This window comes from Erithacus rubecula (genome assembly GCF_903797595.1).
Source record: "Erithacus rubecula genome assembly, chromosome: 19".
NCBI lineage: Eukaryota > Metazoa > Chordata > Aves > Passeriformes > Muscicapidae > Erithacus > Erithacus rubecula.
In genome coordinates, this window is record NC_136671.1 from 12,085,263 (window position 1) to 12,107,928 (window position 22,666).

The following is a 22,666-nucleotide window of genomic DNA, read 5'->3' on the forward strand; positions in this document are numbered from 1 at the left end:
GGCTCCAAAAGCCACCTCAGGTTGGAGTCACGTGCAGGACACTGTCCCCAGTGCTTGTTTCAGGACAGACTTTTGGGGGGTTCATTACAGAGCCTGAGAGCAGCAATTCTCTGTGTTTTTCATGCCTTTATTTAGGTTTTTCTTTGAATGGGAGGCCCTGTCCCTCTGCAGTGTGGTCAGTCTGGGTATCAGGGAGCTCTCTGGAGTTCAGTGACATTAAAATATTGACACTTGCAGGAAACTGTCCCAGCCCAGCATCTGACTCAGGCAGAAAGCAGAGCTCTGTTCTCACCACACACCCTAGAACATTTATTTCCATGCATTGCAAGAGGCAGGGGAAGAGAAGTTCAAGCCTGATCCCCACCCCAAGGGGCATTTCCAGGGTCTGGGGGCTGAGCTCCTTTCCAGAAGCTGTTTGCTGCTCCACAATCAGCTCAGCTGTCCAAATTACTCAATTTTACATATATGGCAGCCCCAAGCCAGAGGAACACAGACTTGTTCTGAAAAGACTCGTTGGAGGGGAAAAAATGTCAAATGTTTTCTTAGAAGCTGAAAATACCAGCAGATATCTGTTGATTTGGAGCTGTCCAAGCATTTGTACCTTTATTCTGTGCATGAGTGTTGAAAGCCACTCTAGGGCTCCTTTCTTGGTGTTTTACAGAATAAACCCTCTGATCTTTTTACAAAATATATTTATATATATATATATAGCAATAAATAGTATAAAGAGCTGGAGAACTGGATGGGTGGGAGCAGGAGCTGAATGGAAGAATAAGTTGATCACCTGCAGTGGGACAATCTGTGGTTTTGCCTCTTGTGATGCAGTGAATTAGAGCTGGCACCAGTTAACCCTTTGGTTTCCCTTTTTTGATGAGGGGATGTCTGCTGGACTTCCTCCCTCCACCTCTCCCCAGCCCAAAGCTCCAGCAGAGATCAACAGGAGTGCTGAGTTCTGTAATTCTGCTTCAGCCATGATTACATGTCAGACTGCTGCACTCTGTAAGTGCTGCTCCTGGCCTCCTGCTGGCAGCAGTTGATTAGATTCTAGTACCTTTTATACTGTAGATAAGGAATTTTATTTTTTTTTAACAAAGCATGGTAACACACAAAATCTCCCATTTATTATATTTTACTGTTTTTCTTCCTCCCCCACTCATAACTCCTGCTTAAATACAAAACTAAAATGTTTTTTGGCAAGCCTGACCTTCCTTAACCCAATCTGTCCTCCCACTCCAAATAAAATTCAATTCCAAGGTCTATTGTGGCCTTAAATTGTAGGATAAGTCTTTGACCTAGGTAGAAATTTTCCATGAAATGTGACTCTTAAGCTGAATTTTGGACTCTCTCTGACGAAATGAATGCTAACTGCACATTTATTTGCAGTCCCACTTGTTACATTTTTCATTGTCAGCACAAGCTTTATTCCTCCAAATACATTCTTGAATGAAAGAAAGCAGCTATTCTTTTATCTGTTGCTGCTGATGCCTGTAATTCATCCTGTTCATTTTCTGTGCTGCTATTTTCTTTGTATGGTTCTTCCCCAGCTTATGTAGCACAGAAAAAAAAAAAAAAAAAAAAAACTTAATTGCTGAAGTCTGATGTACTTTTCTATTCCTGGCAACATGTAGGTTGCTGAACCATTCTGTGGGAGCTGCCTTCTGGAATATGAAGTTTGTGTTGCAGTTGGGATGTGGCAGGGTTAGGGCCCAGTCCAGGAGGAGCCTTTTAATTTAATTTGGATATTTTCTCTAATGCAGCCAATCCTGCTGTTATTTCCTGAGTGCTTTTTGTAAGTGGAAAGTTTTTCTTTTTGGAGGTCTCATGCTATTAAAGGTTATGGGACCATTTGATTTTGGGAGAGCAAGAGGGAAAATCTGAATTCATCCCAGCAGCTGATGTTTGACCAAAATCAGGCAGCAGCTCTTTATCTGATAACATGAAACACCATTACTCCTCATTGCTAATCCAGTTTGGTTTCTTGCTAATCAAAGCTTCATTTGGTTGTAATTTCAGCTTTGGTTCCACCTATGTGCCATAAAACACCAGGCCAGTGCTGGCACTCATGTACAGAGGACTTTTATTCAGCAGTGATGATGATGCATATTGACAAATCACTTTTTTTTTTTTATCATGTCTTTTCAAATATTTACATTCAAAATCCCAGACTTCTGGAGTCAAGTGATTTTGAAGAAGCATTGCTCTTGCATTTGAATGGAAAAAAATAAGATTCTGCTTGTTTTGACTGATGAAAAGTCTTGAAAATTTCATGAGAGCAAAGGAAGAGCAGTTGGAGCTTCAGGGATGGCTCTGTGCAGGTGTGATGTTGGTGTCTGTGCTGGGGATGCTCCTGGGTCCCTTGCACAAGGACCAGTGGTAGGGAGGGATTAAACTCCAGGCATGAATTATCTGTCTGCTGAAAATGCTCATTGAATTTCCTGTCTTGGTGATTAATGATGGAGCAGACAGTAATTTTAATATGGGCATGGTTAGTCTACCTGTTAATACCCCATGAACACAAAGGGGGTGGGTTCTGAGGAGCCTGCCCTGCTAATTAGTATTTCTGTGCTTTCACTAATCACTTGAACTGGGAACTTGGCCAAGACTAACAGAAGAGACTTCCAGTACAATAAATTGTTTTAATTTTGTGATCTGATCTTATGCATGGCTCAGTGTTTCTGAAGGCAAGGGCAGAATAAAATCTCATTTTGCATGATAACATATGCAAATCAGAACTTTTTGGTCCCAGATGAAGCTTCCCTTCCATTGACATGGTGCTGGGAAAATGCTGCTAAGGATAAAATGCCACTAAAACTTTGTTTTGCTGATAATATTCCATTATTGCTTTGTAAGCTACTTTATCCATAGGGCAAAATCTGCCAGAGAGATAAGATCTCATAATTCCTGTTTGCTTGTATCATTCCCTTTATGATTTATAGACTGCTGTAGATGTTCGTGGCATTTTGCAGACATATAAAAGATTGACATGTTCTTGCCTCAAAAGAACTTAAAAATTCTGCAGTTTAGCAGCACTCAGCAGTTCCTCCTGTTTGAATTTTACTTTTAATGGCACTGTATAAAAATCACTATTGCACAGCCACCAAATGAAGTGGCACTTTATTTTTAGTTACAAATGCAATGTTTTTATCTGCTGTAGACTGTGGGATGGGCTGGAAGGTTCTGTTCCCAGTCCCCTCCTCAGCTCTTTATTTGTATTTAAAACCTTTTCCCACCATTGACTGGAAAGAATTGAATGCCATTTTATTTACCATTATACATATTTGAAATATCACTTTGTTTCTCGACACATCTTTACTTTCTGCATTACACCCTTGCAGTGAAATATGAGTGAAGTCCCATCCCTATGCCTGCAATTTTAGGATTTCCAGGCAGTTGTGTAAAGCAAAATCCTTCTATATCCTGCCCAGGTAATTTTACAGAATTACTTCTATAAACATAACATTAAAAGCAATTTTCTGAGCCTCGTGATTACACTGATTTTGTTTGTCACACACCTGCATGTCCTGACTTGCTGCGTTCTGTCACTCACAGTAAACTCTGTCTCTGGGTGCAATGTGACAGATGCTAATGAAGATGATACAACACAAATTTTAAAGGCAGAGATACTTGGAAAGGTCTTACTTTCACCTTATTACATGCTTTGAAAAAATAATTTTGTAGAAAATAAAGTAAAATTCTGAGGGGTTTAAGGTGACGTACACTTGACCCCAAGCCTAAATTAAATTCACTGAAATTTATGGCTTGCTTTGATGAATCCCAGCCAAAAAGATTTTTGAGCAGCAGACTGGTGGGAGGCAGGAATTATTCAGAGAGGTTTTGTTCCTGAGGAGGTGAGTGAAAAAACTCCTGCTAATTTCACTGGGAACTGGAGTAACCTGCAATGCTCTCGCCCAGTTACATGTTCTCAGTGCCAGCCAGCAGCAGGGGTGGCTTTGTCTGGATCTGAGGCTGTAACAGAAGGACCTGGAGGATTGTAAGGTCAGAAGTGCTGGGGTTTGTCAGACACCCTGCCTTCCCTTTGAACAGACGCTCAGCGGAGAGCGCGGCGGAACAGAATTTACAAAACGCACTCTCAAAGACAGAAAACTTTGCTAAGGACTTTGGGCAAGGAATCCACTGCTGGTTGTGCTGCCAGCCTTGAGTGCAGCATTCTGTGGGTGAAACATTGTCCCCTGGAAGAGTGAGGATGGAGATTGTACAACAATGATTCTGTAATTCCTGGTACAGGGCTCTCATTGCGTGCCTGCTGTGGGAGATGAGTTCATGTGCTGGTGAGCACTGCCCCAAATCTCCAGTTTCTTTTCTTTGTGTTCCTTTGCTGGTTGCCATCTCCAGTTGCCTGCAATGGGGGATCATCTCTGGAATGACTTTTTTTGTGCATTGCTGGGGCAGAACATTTCTTGTGGGCTGTTCTGTCCCTCAGCACTGTGACTGATCTGATGGTTTTCCATCCCATTGCTGCACTGGTGAAACACTTTTTTGACTCCTGGTGGCAGATCAGGATTACCCAATTGTGCCTTTAGTCGAGGAGGACACAATTGAAAGGGATTTTAGCAAACCTTGTGTGGCTCATCACGTGCTTTAACCAGCAGTGGGGTGAGGTGAGGAGAGCAGGGTGCAGGTGAGGAGAGGACACAGAACGTTCAGGAAACAGGAACCTTAAAGCCTCCCATGGATGGCAGTCCAGCCTGGGACTTGGGAAGCAGCAGGAAGCCCAGAGCAGGCAGGTGGAGAGGTGACACTCCCTGTGTCACCTCAGGGCACCTCATGTGTGGCATGAACCAGGTCAGCATCTCCCTGATCTGCACAAATATTTTATCAGCCACACTCTGAACTGCAGGGATAGCCAGCATTTGTGTCACTTGCTGTGCTGGGGTGTGTTGTGTTTGAGGCTATAGGAATGGTGAGAAGGATAATACAACATAGTTCTTTGGGTAATGGAGAAGCAAGAGAGTTTTATTTAGAGAAACACTACACTTATATAGAGTAGTTCATGCCAAACAGAATGGAAAAGACTCGGTCCAGGAAGGCGACACCTCTTTGAAATCATGCTTTATGCAAAACAGCACGAGATAGTCTCACACACCATAATCGTTATATTTCTTATCCTTGTGAAGGTTGAGATACCCAAGGCTTCCAGGCTGCTTTTCCCTGGTTCCCAGCAGCATCCAAGGACAGGGGTGAGTTAGCATCCTTTGCTGCAGGGAGCATTCTGTGAGTGACACCAGGAGCGATCCCCCCCGTCTGGGGCCCTGCTCACAAAACACAACAAAGCGGAGACAAGTGCAAACCTTGTCAGCTAAAGCATCTGCTGGGAATACCACAGAGTACTTAGCAACTAAAACAAATCAAATTTTGAAATCCTCCCTTCCGAAGGAAAGCACAGAGGGGATTTAACTACAGCGAGCAAAGTGTATTTGCAGGGAAATGGCAGTGGGGCAGGAGGAGGCTCTGGATGAGCTGGGACAGGGTTTTCTGCCAGGGCTGGTGTGTGAAGAGCAGGGAAAATCAGGGCTGCCCTGGCAGCTGTGGCACCATCCTGAGCAGCAAACCAGGCCTGCTTCTGGCTGTGCCCTCCATGCTGTACAAAGTCCTGCTGGATGGGGAGAGCCTGCTCAGGGCAGGAAGGGGTTAAATATACGTTGTGCACTGCTGCCCTATTTGTGTATGGGAAGATTCCTTTTTAATTGTAATTAGGCTGTCCTTGTGTTGGTGGCATGTTTCCATATGGGAATTGTTCCTGACAGAAGCTGTTCCAGGAGTTTGGCTGCTCGCCTGGTGCTGTGGAGCTGGGCTCCAGCTCCCTGCTAAACCAGATGCTCCCTCTGTGCCTCTGGCCAAGGCACTCAGACTCTCTGGGCCTCAGTTTCTAGTCATAAAATGGGAATATTGACATCTGCTTCTCCCACCAGGGACTTAGGAACAGAGATCAGAGGGAGCTGAATGCTCAGAGATGTTGGGGGAATGGCCCATGTTCCTCAGGCAGGCAGGGAGCAGCACCCAGGAGTCTGAGTCAGGCTTGGAACATGTCCTCAGGTGGGGGAATCTGAAGCACCAGTTCCAAGTGCTGGCTTCAGTTCCCCAGCAAAGCTCCAACTGAAGCTGAAGTCTTTGATAGCCACAGAAAGAGAAGCAACCAAGGGAATGCTGTGAAATGGACACTTCCTCTGCCTAAAAATGAATTTAAACTTCCTTGGGATTTTTAAAAATGTTTTTACCTAACTCTGGTTGAAGTTTGCAGGACTATGACAGAAAGTTCTGCAAGCCTTCAGTAATTCTCTCATCTGGTCACTCATGCCACTCTTTTCATTTTTACTGAAGGGCTGTTCATTCCCTTGCAGTGTTGCCTCATGATCCTCATTTGTAGCAGCAATAGTCACCCTTGGAGCTTGATGGAGAACTTCTCACCCTTCCTGGCAGGGGCTGGTTTGTCCAGCACAGCCTGGTGCTCTGGAGATGGAACATGGGCTGTGCAGGTTGGGTCACTGAAGTCCTGCCAGGACCTTCCTCCCTTTTCATGGGTCTTGATGCTTTGTCTGTACTTGTCTGTCACTAAGGAGCCCAAAGTGCTGGGCTGGGAGGTGATTTGTGTCTTCTTTGATTTATCTTTTTCCTCTTTCATTTTTTTTTTCCTCTGAACTGTAGCATTGTTTCCCCTAAGGACAGGACAGGGCCTTTGCTCTATTACATGGAGCATTATTGAAAACTTGTAGGAAATGATGTTGCCTTTCACCATTCTCTGCTATTGCATTAAGCTGCTGAGAGAGCTCCAGCAGGTAACTGAGTTTCCTCCAGCAGAGAATCTGCTGCCTCGAGCCTGTCTTGTTAATCTCCCCTTAATTAGATCCTTCATCCCATTCTCAGGAACAGATGGGAGGCTCAGGGCTGTGAAATACCTGGGATCTCCTGGGACACCTGAGGGGAGTCCTGCACCCCTTCCCAAAGCAGTGGTGCCCATGGTGGGCTCCAGGGAGCTGTGCCAGGGCAGGCTGTGCTCTGTGTGCCTGGGCAGTGCTGCAGGCTCTCATGCCCTGCACTGTTCCCATCTCCTGCTCCTGCACTGCTGAGGTGACCTGCCCATCTTCCCGGCAAGGATTGTTGATTTAAAGTGGATTTTGGCTGAGCAGAACCACATCTTTGTGATGAGAATTCTGATGGAAACCTCTGCATTTCTGGGTGAAGCACATGGAAGAGCTCAGGACATCCCATGAGAACCAGATTTCTCATCAGCAAGGTGGGCTGTGCATTGCCATGCAGGGTTTCCAGTGAGAGAATGTTTTTGTCTGGCATCCACAGGCTGTGAATATCCTCCTGTAGCACAAGGCAGCAGAGTGCAGGTGTCCCTGTGCCCATAAACAAAGCTGCTGGAAAGGGGATGTTGACAAGGAAGGGAAACCAAAACACAAGAAATCTTTTCTCCTGGCTGTAAAAGAAGATGTACTGCTGTGTGCTCGTGGTGACTCTTATTTTGGACACTATTGTCACCTGTTTGCTTCCTTGCCTTGTCAGCCACAGGTGTGCTGGCCAACAGAGAGCCCTGTCTTGTGATCAATACCTGCTGTAGTTTCTCTGATGGAAAACCTGTTGTACAGTCCTGTTGGTTTATCCCCCTCACTGCTCCAAGCCTTTGCTTCAGCTCAGATGCCAAAGGTTTGGAGTGAAACATCTGCAAGGTTGGATTTTAGTCTGGAGCAGAGCAGTGTGACCATCACTCTGGGAGGTGGTGCAGACACTGAGCCCAGCTGGTGGAGATGGGTAGATGGAGATGAGGGAGAAGCTGGGAGTGAGAACCCCAACTGGAGGGGTTTGATCTGTTTTGTTTGCTGGGGCTTGGAATACAGACAAAGCCATTAAAATGAGACCATAAAACAAGCCACTGGTTTTGGTCTATGGACAAGTTTGGCAAGACTCAAAGCACAGAGAGAGGAGATTTAAAGCAAGTATCCTTCTGAAATTATAGTTTGGAACAGGGAGCTCCACGCCAATCGATGGGAATCTGCTTTTGTTATGGTCACAAAAACTGCCAGGCTGACTCATGCTATTACTGTGATGCACTGTGTTGTCAAGGTAATGGATTTGGGCACTTGGCAAAGACAGGGAGGGTGTAAAAGGCAAGGAGGTGTTCTGCCAGACTCCAGGAGGAAGCTTCATATTAAGGATTTTTTTTTTAATGGCTGAGAGGGAGAACACTCAATTTTTGTTGTAGAAGTGAGAATTTTATGCCCTGGCCTATTGCTGCTGTGGGGTACATCAGCCAGGGGAATGCTGCTCTTTCCCAAATGGAGCAGGGTGTGTGAACTTGCCTCCTGCTGGTGCCTGAGAAGCTTCTGTCCACAGGGCTTAAGTGGAAAACAGAAATGGGAACAAAGGGGGAGAAAGCAGAGGTACCGTGCACATTGCAGTTCCTTGGGGAAGCAGCTTGGCTGTAAAGGAATTGTTGGGCTGAGTTCTGAAGAGATGGAGGTAAGGAATAAACCTCCAAGGACTGTGTCTGCAACCTAGCAAGGCCTTTTTTTTTCCTTTCTCTCTCTCTCTTTTTTTTTTTTTTTCTTCCATAATAGCAACAACATTTAAAAGCATTGTTTAAGGACAAGCTTGAAAAGATCAACCAAAATGGCAAGAGAATTGGGGTTTTTCTTATAAAAACTCTGCTAGTCAGCCTGCTTGATTGTACTTTGATAAAAAGAGAAGCTGATAGGAGGAGGGGGGGGGGAGAAAAAGAAGAAAGCAACTACCTGTTAAAAATTATCAAGATGAGGGATTGCTGTCTGCAAAGCTTCTTAAGACAAATCCTTCCTTATGTAACTCCTTGGCTTTCTTTCACTTGCTGAAACGAAATCAGAAGCTGACAGGAAAAGTGAGATGTCTGCACTAATGAGATAATCTGATTTATCAAGAGCAGCAAGGCAAAGGCTGTGTTAAGTGTCTGAATAATGGAGCTGGAGGTTTGTTGGAGCAGGGAATGCCCTGGGAGAGCTCAGGGACAGCAGAGCTCTGTGTTCATCTCTGTGCAAGGTCAGAGGGGCCCAGGCTGCAGGGACAGCTGTCTAAATGACCACTGTTCTCTACTCTGTACCCTTTGTTTCTACTAAAAAACACAATGGGAAGGGAGAGGAAATGCAGAGAAACCACCTGCTGTGGTTTTTGGAGACTGGACACGAGTTGCCAAGAGTAAGTGGCTCATTTATCCCAACCTGATGTGTTTGGATCTTCTTTGAAAGGTCTAATCCAACCTCCAGGCAAGCTGGTGGGAAAGCTTCCCTGAATTCTTGTTTTTTTTGGATCAGGTTTATGGTGGTAGGAATGTGGAGTCACACTCTGGTACAGGACAGGGCCAGGTGGAAGGGAATTGGAATTGTGAGGAAAACTCCCACCCAGGGTTAACTGCAGGCTTGCACTCACCATGAGTATCAGGGCTGAGTGTTTATGAAGCTCCCTGAACAAAATCCAAGGCAATGTTTGTTTTTATTGTTTTTATGTGCTACCAGCAGCATGCAGACAGGTTCTCTAACAGCCTCTGGTTTTGCCTGAGGTGAGAGAAAGCTGGGGCTGGCATTTGTTGGAGATGTATCTTGTGAGAAATGCTCTTTCTGCAGCTCAAAGTGAACAAATTCACTTGCAGGTTGAAATGTCAACCTTTTTAGCTTTATACTGGAAAGCCATTTTGGGGGGAGCTGTGTTATATTTTGAGTCCAAGAGCCCTGTGCCTGCTGGCAGTGAGGCTCTGGAACATTCCCTGCCCTGAAGAACAGGCACTGCCAAATCCCAGCTCACAAATGCAGCAGGGCAGCAACTGGCCCAGATGATCCATCAGGTCACCTCCAGTCCTGCTTTGTCCTTGCTTGGTCATGGAGGAAATCTCTGAGTTAATTTAGAGTGTCCTCAGCTATGCTAGAAGTGACAATATTTTACTTCTCCAATGACAACACACAATGAAGTTGGATTGTACATGTGACAATTCACTGAGGCTAAATGAGCTGCTGCTTAAAGATAGTATGGTGGTAGGCATTTAATCATCCCAATCTAACTGTAAGATATGGTGATAATCCTTTTGTTTCAGTAAATTAAATGCCAACAGGGCATTTAAGCAGAAGAGAGTGAGGCTCCATGAGAAACATAGCACAGTACATTAAAAATAAGTGTGAAGGAAGGTGATTCATTAAAGCAAATGCCAACCTTGAAAGAAGGACTCCAACAACCTGTTACTATAAAACAAATATCAGCTTATGTGTGGTCTTTCCCCATTCCATATTCTGTTATTTCTCTTTTCTTGGGGAATACAGAGAAGTATACACTGAGAGCACTGAGGGGAAAACTCATGAGTGGCAATTCTGGACTGATTGGACAGGGACAGCATTTTTCAGCTTAAATAAAGGTATTAAAAGTCAACACCCTACCTGTAAAGGCAAATTTTTGGTGTATAGGAATCCTTGAGTTCAAAATGTAGCCAGAGGTGCTGAGGCTCAGGTATTGCTAATTAGCTGTGCAGAGCTGCAGGGATCCACCAAGATTAATAGCAGGTGTAGAAATGCAGAGATTTTCTGTGATGTCTTTCTCTTGTCAATGTTACATTGGGCAGGAAATCTATTTTTGTTTGAGATTTGAATTTTGAGGTGACTCCAACCCACCTGGGCTGATACCTTAAGGTTTAATTTTCACATTCCCCAGACTCTGCAGTGCCTCAGGTGCACCCTGAGCTCCACACAAAGTGTCACAAGTTCTCCTCCCAGCTCAGCCACACAAACAATCCTTGTCCAGCCCCAGAGCCAAGGACAGGCTGCAGCTTCAGCCCCAAAAAGTTCAACCAGAGAGAATGGAGGAGAGAATCTGGGAGGGTGGGACTGCAGAGCCTGGAGCTGGGATGGGACAGGGAACCCCAGATGGGAATGGAACAAAATTTATAAAAGTGAAACCTCCTGACCCATTGTCCATCTTGGGTGTAACCTCAGCCAGGCTCTGGCACTGCCCACGGTGAATCCTTTGAAAGCTTTTAATAAACTTTACTTTATTCTTTAACTCTGCCCAGCCTCTGCTCCAGGAGCCTCCCCAGGTGTCACTGCAGCCAGGTGAAAGGCAGTGCTTTGTTCTTTATCACCCCCAGCTCAGAACAGCTGCCCTACAAATCTCTGTTGGGAGGGGGTGAGATGGAATCTCTTGTCCTGCACCACAGATACAAATTGCTGATTTAGATGCTAGCAGGCATAAGGAGTCTCTCAGACAAAACTAATATCCTGTGGAAAGGGTTTTTTTTTTCTTTTCTTTCTTTTTTGAATCTGTTTTCCCTATCTTTGATGCCTTTATTTCATCAGCTCTACCATTACTGAATTTGACATGTAGTCACAGGCTTTTCAAGGCAGTGGAATATTAATCCATGGTCATGTAAGAGCTTTTTCCTGATTGATGCTGAGCATGGAGAGCATCACCATGAGCCCCTGCTGGATTCTGGCTAAAAGGGAAGGGAAGGGAAGGGAAGGGAAGGGAAGGGAAGGGAAGGGAAGGGAAGGGAAGGGAAGTCTGTGCTTTGCTGCCAGCAGTCAGACCTTTCCTTTCAGCCACTGGGAGGAGCAGGAAAACAAGAGAAACCAAATCTTCCTCCTCAGAGCAAACCCTGCAGCTCCCAGACTGAAGTTGACACCTGGATTAATTTTCCTGCTGATATGTGGGAATTACTGGTCTCATCTGTTGGGATGTTGGTGAATATGATTATTTTGTGTGGAATGCTGTGATTATTTGGGCACTGTGCTTCTGATTCTCCTCTCCAGCCTCACAGAGTGCATGGGATGTTGGGGGTTTTTAATGTGCCATTAAAAATGGACTGGCTTGTGCAGTCCCAGCCCTTTCACAGCTGCTGGGCTGGGATGAAGCTCTAATCCTGCCAGCCCTGCTCTAATTTCCAGATTTCCAGAATGGATATGTGCCCCCAGCATGACCTAAAATCTTCAGGGATAGATGGGGTGTTGAACAGAGAATTTATTTTTAAAAAAAGCTATCATGACCTGTCTCTCTTTTCTCAGTCTTTAGTTAAATGAGCCATAAGCAGGTTGTAGAGAAATGGGTATTCTCCAGTGGGGTGATGCAGTGCTGCTGCCTGGGAGATAACAGGATTGCAGGAAGAGCCACACTAAATAAAGGAGGAGTGATGCTGGAAATGCCTGTAGTCCTGCTGTGGTGACATTCATGTTTCTAGAAAAAAAATATTAAATTTCAGCAAGTGAATGAACCCTTCCTGGTGCTTAGGGTGCCTTTCCCAGCCTGTGGAACAAGCCCACACAGAGTATTTCAGAGCTGCCTGAAAGGCTGAGGGGTTGTGGCTGTGAGGCTCCAGCAGGGAATGTCAGAGATGCCCAGAAATGCCCCAAAATGCCCAGAAATGCCTCTGGTGCTCATCAGGGACATGTCCCCATGGAATGGGGGCTCAGGAGCCACTGCAAGGGCTTCTGCCTGATGCTCCAAATGAAGAATAAATCTCAGGGGCACGGTGTAATTATTTACTTTGCTAAATAACACAGAGGAGCTGTGGTTTAATTACACCAGTTTAGCTGTGCCATGGAATGGCAGAGACTGAGGCTTCAGTGCACTGCATTAATGAGCCTTGCTATCCTTTACTTCTAATATTGGATAATGCTTCTTTTGTTTTAAATCATCCTTTTTAAAATGAGTCCCGTGCAGATGAGAAGGAGCCTTTCCAAAGTATCACAATGGGCTGTTTTTGTTTCTAAAAGACACAACCCAACAAGGCACTTGATACTACAATTATGCTCAGTAAAGCCAGATGCACTTGGCTCTGCTCTTGTGTCACTGACATCCCTTTTGTGCTGGCTTCTGATGAAATTTAAGCAAAAAGGATGTAACAGAGCATCTTCAGATGGCAAGAGTCTGTGTTTCTCAATCCTATCATCATCTCAATCAACTTTCATTTAAAGAAGATTGGAGAGGGGAATAATGCACTTTAAATAATAAGACTTTTCTGAACATTTAGGGCATACTAATTAATAAACAGCTCATTGCAACTTTAAGGCTAAATTTTATTTTTATTGAAGTCAATGCCCCAGCTCCTTCAACTGAACAAGAATAGTGTTGGTCATAGAAAATAGATCCCATCTCCATTGTTACTGAGCCCTCCTCTTTTCCAGCCTCTCCAACTCATCCATCCTGCCTTAGGATGATCTTTCTCTCCACAATTCCAAGCCTGAAGGCTCTTCCTGAGCTGCTGGCATCCCACTGAAGCCCCAGAGATCCCATTTCAGATAATGACCTTCAGTGCTCTGTGCTGGAAGATGCCACACACCCCTTTGTCCTGCTGTCACCTTGTGGCTGTTTCAGTTATTTGTGTTTTTTTCCCATTCTGCAATAATTTGCAGCTCTGTGGTTTTACTTTAAAGCCTCTCTGACTTCTTACACTGCAAGTTCTGCTTGTCTCTTGTTCTCTGCTCCTAAATCTCTTGCAGCTTGCCCTGCATCAATTCACCATCCTGTGAAACATGGCTGGTTTGGTTTTCCTTGCCCTCTTCACTTTAATTTTTATTTTCATTACTATCAAATCTTATGATCCCAGAGCCTCCCTGTTCTGCTGCAGCCTTGAGCAAAGGTTGAGCACAACCTTTGGTGAGAAGCTGCATTTTTGATGGTGTGTGTGGAGATCTGGGTTGAGCTGGGAGCTGTTTCTCCATTTCTGTGGCTGTGTCCCACTCTCTCTTTCCCCACCCTCACCACACTTTGAGACAATGTGTGGGGTGGGAGTGGTGTGGAGAGCAGCTCCCACTTGGGCAGGGATGGATTCTGCACTTGTCCACCAGCCTGGGGATGCAGCAGTGACACCTGAGGCTGTTCCTTGCTCTCATTTTTGCAGATTTTTATATTTATTTGTGTGGGCTTTTCAATGGCTCCCAGAGGAGCATTCTGTATTTGTCACAGGTGTCATCTGAGTGGACTCAGATTTGGAGAGAGCAGGGAGTGTGGTCAGTGCCTGCAATCCACACCTGACACCTCATTTCCCTGCAGTTATGGATGCTGTGCATCTCAGCAATGCATGCTGAATCCACTTACCCAAAATGGGCTTTCCCTTTCCTCTTTCACACTGAAAAGATTGAATGCACCTCACAGACAAACTGATAAAACACCTCAAGTGCTTTGTGTTGAGCAGGGTGGTATTAACATGGAAATCTGGCTTTGCACTGATTCAGCTGTCCAGGCTTAGTTAAGTTTCATGTATCAGGAGCTGATATTTTTCAAACTGTCAATTTTGGGGGTGGATGAGTGACTAAAACAGATGTATTAATGTCTGGCAGTTGAAGTACTGTAGCCTGTGGTTATACAGACTAGGTTAGTGTCTTGCCAAGATTCAGAAAATCAATGCACTAAGTGCTAGAAAGGGGAATGCTGTGCACACCAGGAAAAGCTCTGGCATTTCCTCTCGGGAAGAAAAGGAAATAAAACTCAGGTTTAGTGCTAATTTTTGCTGTCAGAGGTAAAAGTAAGACTGTAATACTTAGAGAGACAAGAGAAGTTTGTCATTTCCTTCTCAGAAATGTGGCTGGAAGTGCCCAGCTCCTGGCTCAGTTGTGGTTTGGGGAATCACATTCTGTAAATCAACATTTCCATTGTTGTTTCAATTATCTGAAGCTATTGATGAATGCCTAGAAGTTAATTTTCATTTCAAAATGCAAGTGAATGACACTAAATATCTTTATGCTCCTGCTATTGTGGTTGCAAAATTTGGCATGGAGAGAGGCATGGCAGGAGCTGGGAACTGCTGTGGTGGAGAGAAGACAGAAGTTCACTCTCATTTCCTTGCTTTTTTTTGGTTTGCCTGCTTTGTTTTGAAACAGTCTCATCAGTTCTCAGTTGTCTGTAGTTATTTGTGGAACTGCAGAAAAATTTATCTATTCACTGAAAAAAAAGTGAATTATTGTGTCAACCAAAAGTCATTACATATTTAGACCATTTAGGCTATAAATAAGGAACAACTTTTGACCCATGTTTTCTCTAGACCTTGGAAAAAACAGATGGGTTGTTTTTTGTTTTGTTCATTTATTTCCTTCTTAATATCCTCTTTTGAAGCCGTTACTTTCTTTTAAAATATTTTTACTCTGGCTTTTTAAAATGTGAAGGTTCTGACCTTGAAAGAACGATACAAAATTTTTAATTTTGGCTGATCTGATCTGAAGAAAACACTGCAACTTTTGTCTTTTTCAGATTCAATCACATAAAAAAAAAAATTTTTTTTTTGCACAATTCTCTGTAGTTTGGACATTTATGGGTCTGTCTTCAGAGATAATAACCTCAGACAGCAGCAGCAGGGCCAGGGAAGGCACAGTGTGCTGCTCCCCACTGCTCAGGAGTGTGGGCAGAGCATTGTTGGGACAAGCAGAGATGTTTGCATGCTGCACTCAACATATGCTGCAGCTCCTCTCCACAGGGGCTGGCAGATTGCTGCCTCTGTGCAATCATTTGTGTTCTCCAGCACAGCATTTGGAGTGTATTTCAGTATATTTGAAGCATTTTGGTATATTCCTGGTGCTGGCACTCTCAGGGGGCTCTACATTAATCTGGGGTAATTTTGAGTCCTAAAAGATGCTCAGGGATACAGAGAACCCAGAAAGGTTTGGGGTGTGGGGTTTTGGTTTTTTTTCAGGATTTTGGGCTAGAATTATCTTATTGTTTGAGTAAAAAATCAGCCCAGCTCTGGTTTAGCTTAAACCCTGAGTTCTCCCCTAAAAGTGATGATGTTGCTGAGACAGCCCTCCTCATTCAGCAGCACTGTGGAGTCTGAGCAGTTTAACAGTTCCCTTTGGCAGCAGACTGATGAAAATCCTGCCCTACATAAACCCAGGGTGCAGTTTAGCCCTGAGGAGCTGTCAGGGGCACTCTGATCCCCCAGTGCCCTGTGCAGGAGGAGCCCAGGGAGAGCAAGGACAGAGGAAGGAGCAGAAATTGCTGCTGTGTGTGCCCAGCTCCTGTCCTGTGCATTGTGCAGAATCACTCACTCTGTGTTTACACTGCTGAGGTGTTAACCCACTTTCTGTATTGACAGCTCCCCTTTCCTTCCTGCTGAAACAACTCAATATTTTACTCTCCTTTCTTGGTTTTGCTTTCCCACTTCTGTTTTTTGGTTTTTTTTTTTTTCCAGTGGCCATATGGGCATTTTGGCTTTGAGTGGAAGCACAGGACACTATGGTGCAAATAAACAAACTTTGCATATGGGCTGCTGCTTTGTTTCAGCAGCTAATGTCTGCTCAACTGTGAGCAGAAATCTGTCTGAGGAGGATATGAGGCAGGAATAGAGCTGGGTAGACAAAAGTTTCCACCTCAGAAAATTCTTAAGAATATTGGGGTAGGTGCCAGAAGAACAAAAGAAGTGGAGTTTGTGCCAGAGGAGCAGAAGGATGATCTGAAGTGAGGTTGTTTTATTGGGATAAAATCCCTGTCTGGATTTTGGTGGTGATGGATGGGAAGTGTGCACAACACTGATCTGCCCTGGCTGCTCCTCACCACCAGCATCTCCTGCTGGGCTCCTGGGCAGGTTCTGCTGCTTTGTGAGAGGCACAGATTCCACTGACAATGAGGCATTTCCTTGTGCAAGGATCTGTGTCTGGCTCAGAATAAAACCTCTGTTCAGCTGCTTTTGCTTCCCTCTCCAGCCAGAACCAGGGGTGCTGTCCCTGCCTTGTCAGGGGTCAGTCCCCAGTCCCTGATGAGGGAATGGGAAGGAGCTGCAAAGGCACAGAGCACTCAAGAGCCAGGGATGCTCTGCCCCTCCTCAAACTGCTGAGCTGCAGCAGCTGAAACAGCACAAAGCCAAAACCTTGAATTTTCTCCCTTTTTTTTTTTTCAGGTAGGGAATTTTTTTCTTTTGAAAAAAAATTTGTATTTTTCTCTTCCTTTTGGAGGTTTAACCAGTAATGATGATCAGAGATGATTTCTGCTGGAAACAGGAGCAGCTCTGCCAATGCAGAGTGTTTAGAGGTTGATTTTCTAGGTTATGGATTAGTTCCTTTTCAAAGACTTCTGGGTCCTCCAGGGGGCTAAAGGATATAATTTAATTGATATAATTTTGTAAATATTATAGAAGTTAAGGGCAAATTTGCTGAGGACACAGCAAGGGAATGTGGAACAAATCCAGGATGTGCCCAATCTGAATTCTTTGTCAGATTCCTGCCTTGGCCACCTCCAGGCAAAGCAGTGCCACCCATCACGTGAGACTGAAATAATCTGCTGAATTTGAAACAAATCCTTCAGATTGAGGCTCTTGTTCAAGTGAGAAGCACAATTATCTCCTCTATTAAATATGCTAATGAAGCCAAAATGGGGGTGGGGGAGGCAAAGCCATTGTTTGATTTTAATGAAACATATTTTATTTTAATGAGAGATGTCCTATTAAGCTTAATACAGTCAAACTTATGATAAAGGCCCTTATCAAAAACCATGCCATAGGAAAATAAATTAATTTAATTGTGGCAGCCAAACAAAATGAACCATTTTCTAGGGTTGGAAGCAAAAGGGAATGTGATCTAATAACACCACACTTATTAGTGTTTCTGATATGTAAATTAAAAGCATTAAGTGAATAGCAAGATGATCCATGGCTTCTCTAGATAGAGTAATAAGTGTGAGCCAGTTTTTTTTTAACACAGAAAACTGATATAATTAGAAGACTGTTCACAATTTTTTTTTTAGCTGCGTGAAATGAACAAGCCACAGGAGACCAGTTTGTCATAATAATTAAAGTTCAGAAATAGTTTTATATTACCATAAGTGAGATTTGATAGATATCTTTTTAATTTACTGTAAATAGCTGCTTCTTTTTAAAAATTAAATATAATTTTTTTTGCATTTTAATAGAAATATGTCTCATCTTTGGGTGATGGTTCTGTTTATTTCAGATGCTCCATAGTCTGTTCTTTGCCAAGGGCATACATTAAATATCTTCCCAATATAAGATACATATGTGTTGCCACTTCACCACAGCAAACAGCCACAACAGAAATTCTGCAAATATATCAAGAAAGGATTGCTCCTCCATCCCAAAATATGTGATTTTCTTCACCCCTGCCTCTCAAACCTCCCCTGCTCTTTGGGCTCTTCAGTCCTGTCTTGCCCTATTCAATCCTAACTCCTTTCTTGATATATTTGCAGACTTTCTGTACTTGTTCCTGCATGGATGATTTAAGGCCAGCAAATAACTTTTTTTTTTTTTTTTTTTTTTTTTTTTTCCCAGAGCATGCAAGTGTCTTCTCCAATAAATAAAAACCACATCTCACATCAGTGGGCACCTTGGGACTTGTGTAACAATTCCAGGCCTGTTTAGCTGAGATGGGATGGAAACAGAGCCCAATTGTGCTGCATGGTGCACAGGCTGCTGTTCCAATGCAGGACTGATTTTCCACTTTATTTGTAATGGACAATAGGCCATCACTGTGTTGGTAGGGGAAAAACAAGCAGCCATTGTAATCTGCTTTATTTTGTGGCTCTTCTGCTCTTTTTAGGTCTCCAGCAGAGTTAAATAACTTCAGTTATGGGGTGCAAGAGGCCAAACCTGGAGTTAAAAGGATTTCTCCCCAGTCAATCAGAAAGATGTGGGTGCAGAGCTTTTGCCTGTTCCTAAACACTGACCTTCCATTTATTTTGGCTTTCAATCTTCATTTCAGAAATACATATATATGTGTGTCAGGAATCCTGTGTTGTCAGTAATGCCCAGCAATGGGACCTTGTGCCACCCTCCTGCCACCACCTGGAATTCTCCAGCAGCTCTGAGAGCCCTGCTGGGAGGGGGGAGCAGAAAATGCCACAGAGGGACCATAAATAAGAAAAGGAGTTGGTGTTTCTGGAGAAATGAGCATCTGGAGGGAAGGGTAAATTCAGGAGTCAAAGCAAATATTGCTGGCAATCAGAAACTTTATCTGAATGTATTGATTTATCTGTAGAACATAAACAAGCTGGGCAGTTCTGAGCTCATGAAGCACTTCAGACTCATTACACTCACTTTTTATTAATTCCCACAAGAGGAGTTCAGAATTGGTCTGGGCTAGAACAGTAGAGAAAAGCTGAAATGATCTGGATTAAATTGCTGAGTGTGTTGTGGTCTTTAATGCTGAGTCCTGCTGCACAGGGTCAGGTTTCTGAGTTGTGTTCCAGGCTCAGATTGCAGAGGGAATTCAGAATGATTTGAGAGCCAGGCTGAATTTCCTGGTGCACCCACTGATGCTGCTGCTCCCTGATTCAGGGATCACCAGGCTGAACATTTTCTTGTCATAAAGATTTGGGAGTTTGGGGATAAGAGGTGTTTTTTCCAATCACAGCTGGTGGGATTAAGAAGATGCTTGATTGATAAGGATGTGTTTGAAGGGTAACAATTTCCTTCTGAGCTCCCATACACACCAGCCTTAATTTTCATTTGCCATCTTGAGGCGTGCTGGGGAGGGGAGTAAATTCCTGCAGTCAGACTGGAAAAAGCAATCCTATAATTCTTATTTAGCACCACTTCCTATTAGTCCCAGCCTCTCATCAGCTACACTCAGATGATAATTTATGTTTTAATGGGCAGAGCACTTTACTGCCCACAGGCTTCTAAACCAAGCCAGAATTTATGTCCCATGCCTCTAAAATACCATATATTTATTTCCCTGGCACTCAGGGTTGGTGGAGTTGAATCTTTAAAGAGCCCAGCTCTGTCCCTGTGCTTGGAGGGACCTCCAGAATGGTTTTTGTTTGAAAGCAGGTGCCAGAATTTAGTCCTGGGATGGGGATGGAGGAGCAAGCCTGGAAGGAATCTCTGCCATGGGGTGGGTTCTGCTGATTTAGACACTGATTTTTCACTTTTCTACCCATTTTAGGGCTCAGCACATCCCAAAACCAGAGACTGGGGAAAGCAGAACTTGTGCCTTTTCTTGGTCTCTTCCTGCTGCTTTGCTTCTCTCTGTCCTGAGCCAACAGAAAAATGAATTTATTGGCTACCCCAAAAGTCAGGGGGGTTTTCCCTTTAGCAGGAAGGTTTTTGGGGTGTTCCCATTTTCAAAGCTGCATTTCCAGAGCTGCTCTGAGCTGGTGCCATCAGGAGGGGCTTTGGCAGTGCTGTGACATGTGCCACTCACAGCCTGCAGCTCTGCACTCTAAATGGTTTCTAAATTATCCACAGGCCTCCATTCCCTCAATCTCCAATTCCAATAAGTCTCAATTAAAAGTTCCCACTCGAGCTGTCTGGCCATTACTGCTTTCAGTAAATCTGCTGCTGCTTTGCAGTTAGAAAGCTCCACTGGGCATTTAATTTAAATATGTGGCAGCCAAATTTCTTGGTCGAGGTGTGGGATGGGATTCTTTTATTCAACTTGTACAGATAAGTTATAGAAAATCAACTGTGGCAGGTTTTTTTTTTTTTTTTCCCATTTATTAAATGCAAAAACTTCTCCCAGCCATTTGAAATGCTGTCAGGTACTTGGTGACAAGAAATAAGTGTGTGCTGGTGTGTGTATTACATGAAATAATTACTGTTTGTCATGCAGAAGACTGGCTTAATCTGAAAGAAGATACACATTTTTTCTTGAAAATATACCACAGCTTAAAAATATGTATTTGAAATTTAAGAGGTTGGAAAGAAAAATTGAAAAAAAAAAAAAGAAAAAGGACTCACAGAGAAGAAGGAGAACTGTAATGATACCAAAAAATAAACATTGTTGAAATGGGTGTTTACAGCAGGTAGTGCTTCCAAACCCTTGGAGAGCTGAGGAATTATAAATTATAATTTTGTCGAAACAAAAACATTATCCCTACTGCTAGGCTTTAGTGAACTTGGTGTGAGGGGACAAAGCAGGTGGGAGAATATATAAATTTTAACAATTTAATTTCCAACTAATGCAATTTGAATTTAGCTTAATGGAGATTTTTCTAATAATTATTAATTAAAGAAATTTCCCAACTTTCTTCAACTGAATTTATGCAAGCTGCACCATAATCAACATATGGGGCATTTAGTTATAAAATTAAGGATGCAGAAGGTAATTTCAATTAAGAGAAAAGATAAAAAATTAGCAGCTAGGAAGGCAACATCTGTGTTCTTGTGCAGGAAAGGGAATATTTCCCACTGGCATGAGGGTGCCCATCTCAGTGAGAACAAGCCAGGTCTGCAGGAATTAGCAGTGTGGCAGGTGAATAGGGAAATTACTGTCTTTTTTCCAAAAAAGAATTGGTGATATCACTTGAAAGTGGCAGCTGGCAGGTTGGGAATGAGGGGAGGTGCTGCTTGCCCAGCTGCACAGCCCGGGGGAGTCTGTGCCAGAGGATGTTGGAGATTATAAAAGTTTATGGGGGTTTGGAAAGGAGAGGGGCATCTTTGCAAGAGAAAAATTCCCTTTTTTAAAAAAAATCCCTTTTTCCCCTCCAAGTCCCTGCACTGTGAGGTGCTGCTGGAACTCTTGGTTTTATTGTAGCAGAAATCCACCACCTTTATTTCTTATGTGCATTTTCTCTCTTGGTGCTTTTTCCTGATTTCTTTGCCCTGGCTAATGTTTGCTTTCCCTTCCAATTTAATACTTTACATTAAATATTAGGCATTTTTACAGTAGAAAAGAAAAAGCCATGCTAAAATATATTACTGATCTAACACCAGTCCTGGTTTGTTTTTTCCCCAGAAGTGGAGCTGGTCTTTAAATACTGAGTTTATAAACTGAGGTTGAGTATCCAGTTTATTAAAGGTCTTCAACTTAAATAATTACATACTAAATATCCTTACAGCTCATGTTTTCTTGTAATTTCAATTTCTTTTTCACTTTACAGTCTTCAGAATCAACTTTATTTCAACTAAGTAACAAGCAAATGTCCATTTTTTTTTCCTATTCCAAACAAAAAAAAAAAAAAATAGAAGGCAGAGGCAGTTTCCCAGACAGTTTAGAGAGATCTATATTTCAAACAAAAGGGATCATGGTCTATATCTCACCTGTGACCTCCACCTGCAAACAACAGAAAATCATTGCTGAAAGGAGCTCTGAATAAGTTACATCCATCCCTCAGCAAGGATTGGAAGAGGTGACAAACCCAAACATAATTGTGAATTATTCAACAGGATTTCTTGAGCTGGGTGTACAATGTGCAGCCAAAACTTTGCTTTGTCCTCAGGCTCTGTGGGATTTGACCAAATTATGGCAAATTTGAAATGATTTGCCATGTGATTTCCACAGGTTCTTTTGTTTTCTGTAGATTTGTGGGTAAATAAAATACTCAGAGTTTTCTTACTGCTTGGAATCACAGAATGGTTTGGGTTAAAAGGACTTTAAAGATGATTTTGTCCAACCTCCTTTCACTATCCCAGGTTGCTCCAAGCCCTGTTCAACCTGACCTTGAATTCTCCAAAATGGCATAGAGATAAAAAAACCATAAAATAAAGTATAAAAACCATGATGAGTTAAAGAAAAAAATGCCATGAGAATGTGTGATTTGTAATGTATGCAGATAAATTTACTCTGGCAAAGCTACCCTAAATTTTTAATTCATGAGTTTGTTAAAATAGAGAAAGGTAATTATCCTTTTAATTATAACAAAACAGTTTCCTGATTGCCATGGCAATACTTAAATGTATTTCCTATAAATTTATTATGGTGATTGCAATAACTGTTAGCTTGAAATTATTTTTTTCCTTTTCTTATTAATTATAATGCAT

The 22,666-nt window shown here is 43.1% G+C and overlaps 1 protein-coding gene and 1 long non-coding RNA gene across 2 annotated transcripts in view; both read left to right on the forward strand.

Moving 5' to 3' along the window:
* The window catches only part of TMEM132B (transmembrane protein 132B), a 199,741-nt gene that overhangs the window by 105,486 nt on the left and 71,589 nt on the right, over positions 1 to 22,666 (forward strand).
* LOC306810053 lies at positions 21,088 to 21,748 on the forward strand. Its single transcript, XR_013776374.1, has 2 exons — positions 21,088 to 21,158; positions 21,642 to 21,748. It is a non-coding gene; the product is annotated as an uncharacterized lncRNA (long non-coding RNA).